We start from the raw sequence: 14,398 nt of genomic DNA on the forward strand, positions 1-14,398 counted from the left end.
GAGGCTTCACATGTGAGATTTTCTTCTGCTTTATCTTCTTACTCATTTCTCCAAAGTTCAGTCTGGAGAAAAAGAATCTGATTAAGTCAGGCCAAGTAGGAATCAAGGAGAAACTTTTCTGAATAATCTTACCAGTTGGTGAAAATTAGCAGTTTAACTGTTCTCAAAAATCATTCTCTGGCTCAAAGAAAAGATTTAAAGATCTGGGCATTGCATAGTCAGGATTTGTCTTTCACCATGCTGGAAGTGGTCCACTGTATGTGGAAGGTGAGGTCAGGGAGGAAGGTTAAACAGATCTTCACTTCTGAAAATCTATAGTGAAGAATTCATAGTCCACCTTCTATAACTGTTTAAGACGGTTGCTTAGGAAATTAGTGATGCCTCACTCTAACATCATCAAATCTGAGTCCAATTTGAAAACAGAAGCAATAGCTAGAAGGGTACATCATTCTCAGCATTTCCATAGATGACAACATAATCTCTCATATTTTGGGGACAAAGTGTTACTATTTGTGTGTGTACAATTAGTAAACTGTGAACTTTGACATTATATTAAAAAGCACATAACTATCCATCCACATTCTGCGCTAAACTACATTGCTATCAATGTGGGCTACATTGAGGAAGATCCTCTTGTTTAACATCACTGTAAGTGACAGCAAGCTATGAGCTTTGGAATTAGGAAACTATAGTTCTTGTTATATTTTTTTGGAAGACTGATTTAGCTTCAAATTGCAACACTTCAGCTCATTCAACTTCTACTTAACAGAAACTGACTTCAATGAACATATGGAATGAGAAAACAATGTTTCTCAGACTAAGACTTGCTTACCAGTTTGTTTAATCCAAAATAAGAACACTTTTTTCAAAATAAATTTAACAGTTTACGGGACCTACTGAAGGAAAATCATCTCCATTTCTTTATCCATGATCTCCACATTCAGAATTGGAGTGGGCAGATAATCTCATTGTACAATCTATAATATTGTGGTTTAAGGATTTAATTCCTGGTATTTTGCAATAATTTTATTTCCAGAGAATATTGCCATCAAATGGCCAGAAGTAGTTCTGAAGACTCGTAAAACTAAATTCAGTATGTTACTGTGTTTCTGTAATTGCTTCTGTGAGCTTTGGTTGTTAGCATTTTAAATCCTGTGATATGCAGTTGACAGCTTCATACCAAACTGTGGGATGCTGGGATGACATCATCTAGTCTTCTGAAATGGGAGTCATTCCACTGAAGGCCTGTCCTCAGTGACACCCATTCTTTGTGTGCAGGAAAACCCTCTTCGTTTCTGTGGCTTCTTCATCTGTCATCTTCTTGCTATTGGTGAATGGAGGATGAGGTGTCTGAAGCATCATCAGTTCTGAGGCAGCTGAGGCCCCTGGCATCTACCTGTGGGCATCCTTTGGTGCAGATGCATGGGCCTTCTGTGGGGAGCTGATGGCTGAAGGCTGACTTTAAACAGCATAATCAGAAAATGTCCCCTTTATATATAATCTTATGATTTGAGGACTCATGAAAGAAGTGGTTCAATTGTTTATCTAGGCTGATGTGGTCCAAATCAGCTTGTAGGGGCTGTCCATGCAGCAATATATGCTGGGGGACACCCATCTGGAAAGCAGCTTGACAGAAAAGGCCCTGGGGCTCCTGGTGGACACCAGGTTGAACATGAGCCAGCTATGTGGCCTTGTGGCAAAGAAGGTTAATGGTATCCTGGGCTGCATTAGACAAAGTACTGCCACCAGGTTGGGGGAGACGAACCTTTCCCTCTACTCATCCCCAGTGAGGCCATACATGGAGTACCATGTCCAGTTCTGGGCTCCCTGCACAAGAGAGACATGAACATACTGGAGAGAGTCCACTGAAGGGCCATAAAGATGATGAAGGGACTGGAGCATCTCTGCTATGAGGAAAGGCTGATATAGCTGGGACTGCTCAGTCTGGAGAAGAGGTGGCTTGTGGGATCTCATCAATGTGTATATATACCTGAAGGGAGGGTGCGATGAAGGGTGACGGAACCAGAGGCAATGGGTACAAACTGAAATACAGGAGATTCCTCCAGTACATCAGGAAACATTTTGTTACTGTGAGAGTGATGAGGCACTGGCACAGGTTGTGGCAGAGTGGTTGTGGAGTCTCCTCTCCACCCCTGAAGATGTGCAAAAGCCACCTGGCAAGGTCCTGGGCAGCTGGCTCTAGGTGGCCCTGCTTGAGCTAGGGGTGGGACCAGATGACTTCCAGAGGTCCCTTCCAACCTCAATCATTCTGTGATTCTGTACAGCAAAGGCTGGTGCCAGAGAAAGAGACCTCTGGGCAGGGCCCTGAGTCCCCATCCCCACAGACACTACTTGGCTATCCTGGGGCTGTGTCTGACCATGGTTCCCCTCACCAGGACTGATCCTGACCCTCACCCTCAGGCTGCCATCCCATCCCAGCCTCAAACAGCCACTGCCCCCAGGGAGGTGCCCAAAGCCCAGGGCTGGGGCTGTCCCCCAGCTGCCCTGCTGCTGGCTGGGTCAGTGGGACAGTCAGCCAGGCCCAACCCTGTCTGCTGGATGGTCCCCTGTGAGTTAGTAGCTCACCACAGAGAATCAGAAACTGTATCTCAAAATTTGTGATAGTATGTTATAAAAATAATATATTTTTTCCTAGAAGAACATGCTGGTAAATGGCAGTAAGGCTGGAGAGGGCATAACTTGGATTTTGGTGAGCTAACATGTCCTAGTAGACTTGCAAACAGCTAAGAAAAGCTTCATACTTTCATTCAGCTCAAATTGCATCTGTACTTCTGTGTTTTGAGTGATAAATCTGCTTGTTTCTAAATTTGAGGGTACTAAATCACTTTGACTGTCCTCCACTTCCTAATGCTTGCTCATCCACCATAGGAAAAAATACTGTGATTAATATTCCCTACCTGGGAAATAGATTTTTCTGTTCAGCTGTGAGATAGTTGTGGAAAAGAGAAAGCAGATGAATCACAGTACATGTAGTTGGTGTTCAAGAATTTGAAAGTCTCTCTGAAACCATATGATACCAGGCAAGTTCCTTGGAGAAGATGTGGAAGATAACTATTTTCTCAGATAAAGTGTATGGCTGAATTCAAATAAGATATGATGATCCTGACTGAATTACTCATTTTATCCAAATGTCATTATTCCTTTTTACATTTTAATGTAACAGTAAACTCTGTATTTGCGATGAATTTGTACAGTTTGTATCACAATGTATGGTACATACCACAGATGAAGGGTCTAGATGCTAGAGCAAAGACAAAATAAAATAAATGTTTTCTGTGAAAGTAGAGTAAGGGGAACCTGGATTTAAGTTTGCCTTTTCAACATTTTTTATTTTTTCAAGACAGTATAATTCAAACCTTCCTGAAGACAAAACAAATAATCTGAAACATGATATTAGGCAACATTGGTCATAATTTTATATGTTGTCATGGCTAAAAACTATTAATATAAAAACTAATGTAAATGTTATGTTTTAACATTGATAAACATACTGCACTAAATTTGGCATCTAGAGGAGTTCCCTTTGGGGAAATGAGGATGAGATTTGAACTAAAGTACTAAAGTTTCAATTAAATGGCTTCATGTGTTGGCAAAATAATATTCCTGTCCTTCATGCATATTGAAATTTTGTCAGCCAAGTCAGGCAAATGAGATAACTATCCTATTCATACTGAAGCACTTCCTTCAGTGGCGGTACTGAGTTGAATCTTACTCCAGCCCCTGGTGTTAACCAAATCTGTAGAGAGTTAAAAACTTTGAAGCATTTAGAGTTTCATTAAAACCAGACAGTAGGTTCCAGCATTATGAAGATGGATGGATATATATCCAGCAGTGAGATTACATAGGGCATATTTTTGTAGAAAATCAAAATAAAACCAGTAAATTTAGGCTCATATCAATGAGACACCAAGCATCCACTGAAAGTAGAGTATCTGCTGAAGAGTATACTTTAGTGTTTCTGCCATAGTACTGAGGAGTTGTATCTACAGGCATTATTCTAGATGTAGTCTCAGTGTCAGAAACAGAAGATCTATCATTTTCCTGGTCTATAAGGATGCCTCCGATGATGAATGTATTTTCCCAAATTGCATAGTTTTTGGTGGAGCTGTATTGTGTTGCAAATGTGTCTCAGGTTTTATATCTATTAATGCCTTACAGATTGTATCAATATTTCTGCCTCTTGTGTTTGTGTGTTTTTTTTTCCTTACTCCATAGCTGAATTTAACACAATAATTTTCCAAGGCACAGTAACTCATGGTTTTTTTCAGACTGAATCTCATTTTAGGGTTGCTGACAATGCTAATCACTGAAAAAAGCTCTGATTTTTTAGCATATAAAGTAGAATAAACATAGGTTAAAATATTATTTATAACTGGACATAATACATGTTTTTTTATACAAAACCAAAGAAATTTTTCAAGATTCTGTAAAGCTGTCAATAAAGCAGCTTTATTAAAGTGTAGTTATATAACATCTATTTCATTCCTTTAATCCAATATTACTCAACTTTGTCTTTCTCTTGGGTTCAGGAGTGTTTATAGCATACACTGAAATGGCAGTGTTACCCATGTGGAAAAAGTGACATTAATATGTAAAGACACAAATAAGTAAATTATGAAGTAAGTTACTATATTGTTTGGATGAGAAAGAATGTTAGATGCAATCTCCCAAGTGAAGAAACTTTATAAACCATCATTTGTTGTAGAAATGAAAGTAGGTTTCAGTCTCTCCAATGTTCTTCATTAATCATAAGGAATATGCAGAGAGAGGATCTTGCTGTACCTCTCCAGTGCCTTTTGCATGTGCCATTTGCTTTTGGATAATTGGCAGTTGTAGCTGCCTCTAAGACTCTACATACATGTTGATATAATTTTCATGAGAAGTCTGGGAATTAAAGATTCTCTCCTCCTTTACTCTCACTATGTCACATTTATGTTTGAGATATTTTTCATATTTTCTTAGCAGATTAAAGTCGCTTAAAGGTTGACTTTTCTTAAACACCTTTTTTACTGTGCAATCAAATTTCCACATGAATAGAAATGCCACATGTAATCCAAAGATAATTCCCCCTCCCCCCTTTTGTCCTGTGTGTCTATGGTCCATCACCACAGAATTTTCCAAAGGGGAAGGAGAAACTCGAGTCTCACCCTTTCAACTTTGTGACTTCCCTTGTTCTTACAGAAGAAAGTAATTTTATTTAAAAGGTATGCTACATAGGAGAAGTACAGAACTAAAGACTGACATAGAAAATAATTTATACTGTAGTTCTAAGTGTGTCCTTGAAACTGGCACAAAAACAAATCAATGCTTTTATGTTCATACCAACTGCATTAAGACATCTTGGAGGAGCATTGAGGAAAGAAAATTTACTGTATGTGACATGAACTCCCACATAAAAGTGTTGAAAGCCACATGAAGTGATTCTAAATGTTTTAATTTCATTTTTTAAGAGAAAACTTATCCTCTTGTACCTGGCTTTCAACACCCTCCTCTCACTTTGACCTCTTAACGGGGTGAATTCACTGAATGAAGCAACAGTGAGTGGTCACACAGCTACTATAGTAGAAAAAAAAGTTGTAATTCCCCAAATTTTACACGTTTTATCATGTATTTTTATGAGATTTTGTTTTTTAGCCAGTCATGTGTTATTCATTATTTTCCATCTACTATTCATTATTATCTTATTAAAAATTTCAGTCATCATATTAGGGAGCAGAAACAATAAATAAAAAATGCATGTGGGAATCCAAATTCATGTCTGACTGATTAATGAATAATGAAGGAAAGAGGCATTCTAAAAATCACCAATGCCTGTTAAAGAACATTCATAAAATTATTGCCTTTCTTCTTTGAAAATCTCCCTTTCATCAAACCAAAATTAGGGTTTAACTAATCTGATACCCAGAAGGGAAGGATATCTGTAGTAGATACTTTAAACGTACAGAATATAAATAATGTAATTCTACATTGCATTATTCATAAAACCACATCAAAAGTTCTCAAATTATTCTTGGAATTATATCACTTATTTTTAGTGTCCTTTCTGAACCTCCACATTAGCCTGTCTCAGATCCCTGCAGCGACAATATCACTCATTCATATAGCCTGTTATTCGTACAGAACATTCCTTAGATTTAATTGTTTATTAATCATACTGTTTGATGAGGGCAAGAGGAAATGTAATTAACTGAATACCTCATGCAGTACATGCCAATACGTTTTGCAACTATATAATAAAATAAAATCACTGGAAAAACATTCTTAATCTATTCCTAGAATTTAAACTGCTTACCAACTGGTCAATTAAAATACTGCTAGCTGAAAGCTCTTTCAGTAAAAACTTTAACCATTTTTTCTGTTTTTAAAAACTAAAAGCAAAACCAGCACTTGAAGTCCAATGTACAACAGACAATTATCAACTAAAGATAAAACTTTGTCTGACATAAGTAACCTCATGAACCGAATACGTGCAACTTTGGTCAAGAAACTGATTTCCTGAGTGAGTTTGTTTAGAATGCATTAGAATATCTCTTTGCAATATTTAAATCTATGGAGTGGCTGCAAAGATTTGAAAGAGTTGCTCAGACAATTCTTCTGGGCACTCACACGATCTCTGTGTAAGCTTAACTGTCTGTCCACATGAAGCATGCTGAAACCAAGGCTGTCATTCACTTCTGTTCTTTCGGTAGATGTATATGTAGACTAGTCCAGCATCTGTGTTTGCAGCTAGTAAAACAATGATTAGTGACTCAAATATTTCCAGGAGAGGAAATAAAAACTTTCCTGGAAATAGAGTTGCAAGCATCTAGAAACAAACTAGCTTAAAAATTTACCAACATAGCCAAGGATAACATGTCAATTGAAAAGATATTATTGGCTGCATGGGCTTGGAGATCTGCTCTGATAAGAGTGAACCTAGCTTTTATTTACCATAAAGAGTTTACCACAGTGAATTACTGTGACTTTTTTGATTCAAGCAATCATTGCAGTCAAAAGATAGGGTGTCCAACTGGATGGAAGTGACTTGTGAGCACAGATATCCGTCTCTCAAAACATGGGCCAGAAGAGCCTCTGTTTTAGGCTTTTCACCCCAAACATACTGTGTTGATGATGTCACTGAACCTTTTCCACTGGCATTAGAAGAGGATTATGACAGGTGAAGATGCTGACATGTAGCTAAGCAGAACTTCAATGTGTTAATGCTCAGGGATAACACAGAAAGTCGTTTGGAGAGACTATGATGTTTCTGTAGAAGATGATATGTAACTACCCCATAGTAATTAATTTCAGCATTACCAATTTAGATCTGCTCACAGCCATTTGATGGCTACAGCTTTACGCAAACTCATTTTCTTTGTTGATGTTTTCACTGTGAGCAAAACGTGGATGGGCTATTTGCATAGGAGCTGAACAAAGGGTATACATTTAAGAATCAATTAGCTTCCTATGCAAATGGCAAGTTGGTCAATTAATTTGATGAATACTTTTTCCTGTCTGAGAGTAGAATAATTTTCCTAGTCAGAAATTTTCAGTAAAATCCTGCATGAGATTATGATGCTGCTAAATCAAATGGGATATAACAGTAAAACAATTATTTATTTACATTCTGACTATCATAATAAAGGAAATAGGTCTACCATGAACAATTTTGAAAGATTCTGGGCAAGTTTTAAAGTTTTATTTGGATAAAGTGTTCTTTACAGAAGGTTTCTAAAAAAATCATGCACTTAGTTTAATTAAAATTACACCTCCTTACTACTTATTGAGAATTAGAGAAATTATGAAACACCTTTTTTATATTACTTTGTAATGCCTGACATAAAATATTTTTCATTAAGGTGTTGAAAATTAGTACCTGGAATATTCATGTGTAACCCTACTCAATCTTTTGAACCAGACCTGAAATCTCTCATTGTGTTACAAAATTCTCTTAGCACAAAATTTTGCATTTTGATTACTCTTTATTTTAATTACAGCTATATTTCAGAAAAGTGAAGAAAAGCCAGGTAGCAGAATATGAATAAAAGAAAGCTAACTATTATCACACAGGAATATACCTCAAGTTGTTATGAAGCCACCTTGCAAATGATCATCTTATTTTTGTGATTCCAAAACTCTTTCATAACTTCTCATTCTAGTAAAGTAAGTTGAGCATTTTTTTTGTAAGAGTAATGAGTTTTAAGGTTACATAATGTTTTCCTTGTAAACATCCTATTTGTCGCCCATTTACAACTTCAGAAAAAAATATCACAGTGATATAAAGATAACAAGAAATACCAATATCAATTATAACACCTAAGTATTACAGCTGGGAAAATGGATTAGAACAAAATAGAAGGTGTAGCTAATGTTTTTTTCCAAATTCCGAGCAAGAGGGTCATCTCCTGTATATGGCACCTAGGAACCACAAAGATGGCCTAACTGCTGTCACAAACCCAGTCATCTGAACACTTTCATATGTTCTTTCTCCCGTTCTTTGATAGTAGCACTTGTTTGAAGATCATAGCTAAAGGTCTAAACAGGAATTGTCTTGTAATCTGGAGTTGCTATGCAATTTAACATACCCTAAAAAGAACTGCACTTCAGAAAGTTATAGATTGAGAGTGGAGATGGTGGGATATGGCACAGATTCTTCTGGGCCCTAGAAAAAAATGTTCCAAAAGTAAAGAAGCTGAACAGCTTAATTTAAAAGTGCATTAAGAGAGAAATGTAAATATAGTCATCCTCTTTTCCATCATCTCTCCTTACTCATCCTTCAGTGAGTCAAACCTATGGCTTCACTTTTCTAAGCTCTGCTGATGCTTTTTGGGGTGATATATCTGGCTGGACATCTAATTGTGACAACTTCATACTTTTAGTAGGGATTAAATATAAGATCAAAAAATGCAAAATATTTTCTGTATCTTTAGGATATTCCCACATCTCCAGTGTTTTTGTTTTGCATTACCATAGTAGAAACCTATATGTGAAGGGTGATGAGGGAAACTGAGGAAATTTGGCATTATCATAGACTTGCTGGAATCCTTTCTGAAGGCCATCATGCTCTCTGAGCAACTGCTCATTATTAGTGATTTTGAATATGTGATGTTAAAAACATAGCAGTGGTAGAACAGGAGAGGAGGAAGAAACTGTTTTATGCTGGTTAGGCACCTAACCTAGGTGTGATTCAGAGTGCTAAAAACTTACAGTTTAGAGATAATACAGCTATCGTGCCATGTGTATATTCCACTGTGGTACACAGCAATCATATTTCCTCTGTCATCTCATATTTTCTCTACTTTCCCTAATCCAATGCCATGTACTCTGCTGTGGTTCAGCATAATCCAAGATTCAATAAACTTCATGTAGGTTAATTCTCTATGCCTGCTCAATGTGAGGTTGAGATCATAAATATGTTGAACAGTAGTTATATTTATAAGTAAAGTTTGTTGATAGTGATTATGGTGCTCAACCCAAGATAATAGCAAAGAAAAAAATATTCATATCCTTAAGTATTTTCTAAGTATTTGCAATATTGCTTGCAGGAAGTCTTTAAAAAAGTATTAAAACATGTTTTTGTTAAATCAGGATATAATTTTCAACAAAAGTTGTTGTCTTTTCCTCTTGGCTATTCAGGTTATGAACAATACAATCATTCTTAGCTACCACATAACCATTTTTTTTTTAAATCTTAGATAGTTAGATGCTCCTGAGTTCTTTTTACAGATCATTAAAATATGTAACATTCTGACATTAGTTTATCACCAAGAAACAATATCAGGAAAAATGCAACATGATTAATTGGCTAAATTTACTTAGAAAATTTTCCTAGGCCAGAGGAAAGGGAAATGTTAACAAAGAGTTTTCTTTCCCATCTTCCCTTCTCTACAGAGAGGAATCAGCTGCCTCAGGCGGAAAGAGGAGAATAGTTCCCAGTACTTCATTTTGGCACTTCTCCTTTCTGTAACTCCTCAGAGGTGGCACTTGGCAATATCACGGCATTGAGGTAAATGTATTTATGTATTTTTCAAAACATACACGGTCCCTTACAGGGTCCCAGGCTTACAGATATCAATATGTCCCATGTACAATGATGTCATTCAGCGTCAGATCCTCTCTGTGTATGTAAGCAGAACAGATGCGCAAAGCCAGGAGCACAAGGTCATATGTGACCTGCACAAGAATCTGCAGCAGAGTCTGCATCTTTCAGGCACAAAGCATCAGTCCCTCATGTCTTGGCTTCCTCCTGGAGCTCAAGTCAGGACTGCAATTTTTTTGGAAGCATTGCGTCCTACACCTTAATCTTTCTGTCAGTCAGTGAGAGAGAATGTAAACCATATACTTACAGAACCAGTATACTTTCACAGCACGGGCATGACTCAAGTCACAGACATTTCAAAGTCATGTAGGGCATGACTTTGCTAATGGTCTGGCACTCCTTGCCATTTTATTCATACAGTTCTACCAACTCCAGGTATAAACATTGATTTACCTGTTACATTTTGTCGTGGTTTAACCCCAGCCAGCAACTAAGCACCACGCAGCTACTCACTCACTCCCCCCCATCCAGTGGGATGGGGGAGAAAATCGGGAAAAGAAGTAACACTCGTGGGTTGAGATAAGAATGGTTTAATAGAACAGAAAAGAAGAAACTAATAATGATAATGATAACACTAATAAAATGACAACAGTAGTAATGAAAGGATTGGAATGTACAAATGATGCACAGGGCAATTGCTCACCACCCGCCGACCGACACCCAGCCAGTCCCCGAGCGGCGATTCCCTGCCCCCCCACTTCCCAGTTCCTAAACTAGATGGGACGTCACATGGTATGGAATACCCTGTTGGCCAGTTTGGGTCAGGTGCCCTGGCTGTGTCCTGTGCCAACTTCTTGTGCCCTGGCTGGGCATGAGAAGCTGAAAAATCCTTCACTATAGTCTAAACACTACTGAGCAACAACTGAAAACATCAGTGTCATCAACATTCTTTGCATACTGAACCCAAAACATAGCACTGTACCAGCTACTAGGAAGACAGTTAACTCTATCCCAGCTGAAACCAGGACACATTTATTTTGGAAAAGCTGAAGTGAAAATCCAAGATCAGAGGCAGAGTCAAATCCACCTACTTAAAATACAGGTCAGTGGTATTTCCTCAGGAAATGTGATTTGTATTTGTATATGATGATGAATGTCAGCAGATGCCCACTGATGAATTAATGTTATTTTGTCTAGTCCTTCAAAGTATATATGGGAGAATTTGACAACACTTTCAGTGGGAAAATCTGACAGATTTTGAAAGCAACAGCTATTGTTCTCTGAGAAATGGCAGGATTAGGAAGCTCTGTGGGTGTCAATACACTTTCCATGATATATGACAGTCATCCCAATACTTCCATGGAAGCATCTCTTAATGTTGCTAGTGTAGTAACATTACAGAGTCAATGTGGTTAGAATTAGTTACACAGGGTTAAATTCTTACACCTGGTCTGTACATAGGTGTGTATTTAGATGAGAGACAATAGGAAAACTGCTCTTTGTTTTAGGTAGTGTGATCTAGGTTCCCTGTTCAGTCATCTTTGCCGCTGAATCCAGATACAAGAGAAGGAAATCTGAAAGGGTGAAAGCGAAGAGTTTTATGCCAGAGCCCTTTCTGCAGAGTCACTCAGAGAAAGGAAAGGGAGAGCTCAAGACTTTGCATACATTATAGAAGCATCTTTAGCTTGTAACCTCATAGGAAAATTTAATTGGAAGATGTGTTCCTGACCCAAATGCCAGCTGGTGTCTGAACACAGGGCGAAATAGCCTTCTCCCTCCCACTGTGTCCTCTGTGACACAACTGGTCACAGTGAGCTATGTGGAATGACTTCTGCTCCTGGGGTTTCCCAGTGACAGCCAGAATGAGTCAGAGCTAGTTGGGACCCATAGTAATTTTTCCCTCTTCAGCAGCCTGTTGCCTTTTGCTAGAATCAACTCTGGAAATATATATTTAAGTGGCATCAAGCCCAGTCTATAATACCAGAAGAATATAACATTTTTAATTTAGAAAGCAAACAACTGGGGCGCTTCAATGTCACATTAGCCTAAGAACTTATTTTACTACAATAGGAAGTTAAACTTATGTTGTAGGAGGAACTGCATATCCTGTACTATATTAAACAATTTTCACCTGTGCTCTCATGTCTAATTAAAGTGTCCACTGTGTTCAAGACTGAGTAAACACCATCTTACTTTGGTAACACAACATCCTTTTTGGCACAATAAATGCATATCTGAAGTGAACACGTTCACTGCTATTTTGATACAGGTATTTATCTGGCTGAATTTAGAATTTAGGCTATAATTCAACCTCCTAAAGGGCTTTCCTTAAAGCAGACCAGACTATCATAGTGTAGACAGATGTAGACAGTACCTGAAGGAAAGTATTTGAGAAACAGAGGTAACTTTCTCATTTTGGCTAACTTCTGTCTTCTATAGAACATATCTTTATCACAAAAGTTGCAGATGAGAACACATGAATTTTAATATATCTCAAAAATGAAATATAACCATATCAAACTATTACAGATATTGACTTTATTAAGTATATTAAACAAAGCGGAATCTAGGCAACTTCAGTCAGCCTAAGCTCAGTCTCAGGGAAGATTATGGAGCAAATTGTCTTACAAGCTTTTTCTACATACCTGAGGGACAAGAAGGTAGCCAACATGGGTTTACTGAAGGCAAATTGAGTCTGACTTAGCTAATGGGGTGGCTGGCTCTCTGGGCAGGAGAAGAGCCGTGGATGTTGCATACCTTGGCTTTAGCAGTCTTCTTCAGTCTCCTTATCACTATATTAATGAGACAATGGCTGGATAAGTGGACAATAAAGGTGGTTTGGAAAACTTGCTTGACTGCTGGGTTTGACTGGTGCAAAGTCCAGTCAGCAAGCAGCAAATAGTAGCATCCCTCAGGGATCAGTACTGAGACAAATACTGTTTAATATCTTCATTGAACACATAGGTGATGGGATGGTGAGCATTCTCAGCAAGTTTGCAGTTGACACTAAATTTGGGGGGAAGCAGTCAGCATGCTGGAGGACAGGGCTGCTACTCAGAGGGACCAGGACAGACTGAAGAAATACTGACAGAAACCTCACGGAGTTCAACAAAAACACACGGAAAGGCTTGCAGGTCTTGCAAGTCTTGCATCCTGGGCTGCGTTAATAAGAATGGGGCCAGCAGGTCTAGAAGAGTGATCTTTCACCCTTATTTGGCATCTGTAAAACCTCACCTGGAGTGTTGTGTCCAGTGTGGGTAACCCCAGCACAAGAAAGACAGAGTCCAGAGGAGGCCTGCCAAAATTGTTAGGGGGCTGGACCACAGGACATGTGAGGAGAGGCTGGGAGAGTTGGTGTATCTGAGCAGGTGACTGTCTCGATCCAATGTCAGGGAAGGTTTCGATATGATCCCAAGAGCGAGATTAAGACACAAAGGAGGTCAAATGCTGTATACCCAAAAGAGCTTTCATTATCAAAAGTATCAAAAGTAGAAAATAGTAGTGATAGGATAGAATGGAAGTAAGGACAGAAATCAAGAAAGCAGTTGGGACTGTGTTGCAAGGATAGTCACCGCCATGGATCCAGCGGCATCCCGTTGGTCCTCAGTCTTCAATTCTTCAGTGGTGGGTGCACACCACGGCTAGTCTCCATGTTTTTTTATAGGGCATATTTTGATGATGCATGCACATATGCATTGTTCATGCACTGTTCACATGCTGCAGGTTTCATCTATCACATGACCTTCTTGTGATCAACACCAGAAACTAGTATCTTATCTCAAAGACTACAGTTTCTGTGAGAATGGTAGAGTCCACATGCTTGTTGGCTTCAGCCCGTTTCCTCTCCTGGATGCCTCAGTGGCCTAGTAATTGTCCTTATGGATGGAGGAATGTCCTGCTTAGACAGGCCATCTCAGAGACAAAGGGCTCGAGATAAGCAGTTCACAAATCTTGAGATGAATGGCTTGAGATGACAGTCCAGTCTCTCACACTTAACAATCTTTGAGACAAACAGCTCGAGATAACAATTCACTGTCTCACAGTGACACAGAGAAGATGGAGCCAGACCATGAGGGTGGTTAAATACTGGAACAGTTTGCCCAAAGATGCTGTGGAATCTCCATCCTAGGAGGTGTTTGGGACTTGAGTGGACCTGAGAGATTACAATGAGCAGTAACTAATGAGGCAGTAAAATGCATTTGCACTGGTTTCAGCATTCATACATAGTTGTGTAAAGATAGTGACCATTCTGACTATTTGAACTTGTATAAATTATACGGCAGTTTGCATGCTTGTGAAGAAAAATGACAAATCTTTTAAGTGAAAGTCCCTCATTTGGAAGGGGGCAGAATAAATGCT

The sequence above is a fragment of the Haliaeetus albicilla genome, chromosome 3, assembly GCF_947461875.1.
Source record: "Haliaeetus albicilla chromosome 3, bHalAlb1.1, whole genome shotgun sequence".
In the NCBI taxonomy this organism is placed as follows: domain Eukaryota; kingdom Metazoa; phylum Chordata; class Aves; order Accipitriformes; family Accipitridae; genus Haliaeetus; species Haliaeetus albicilla.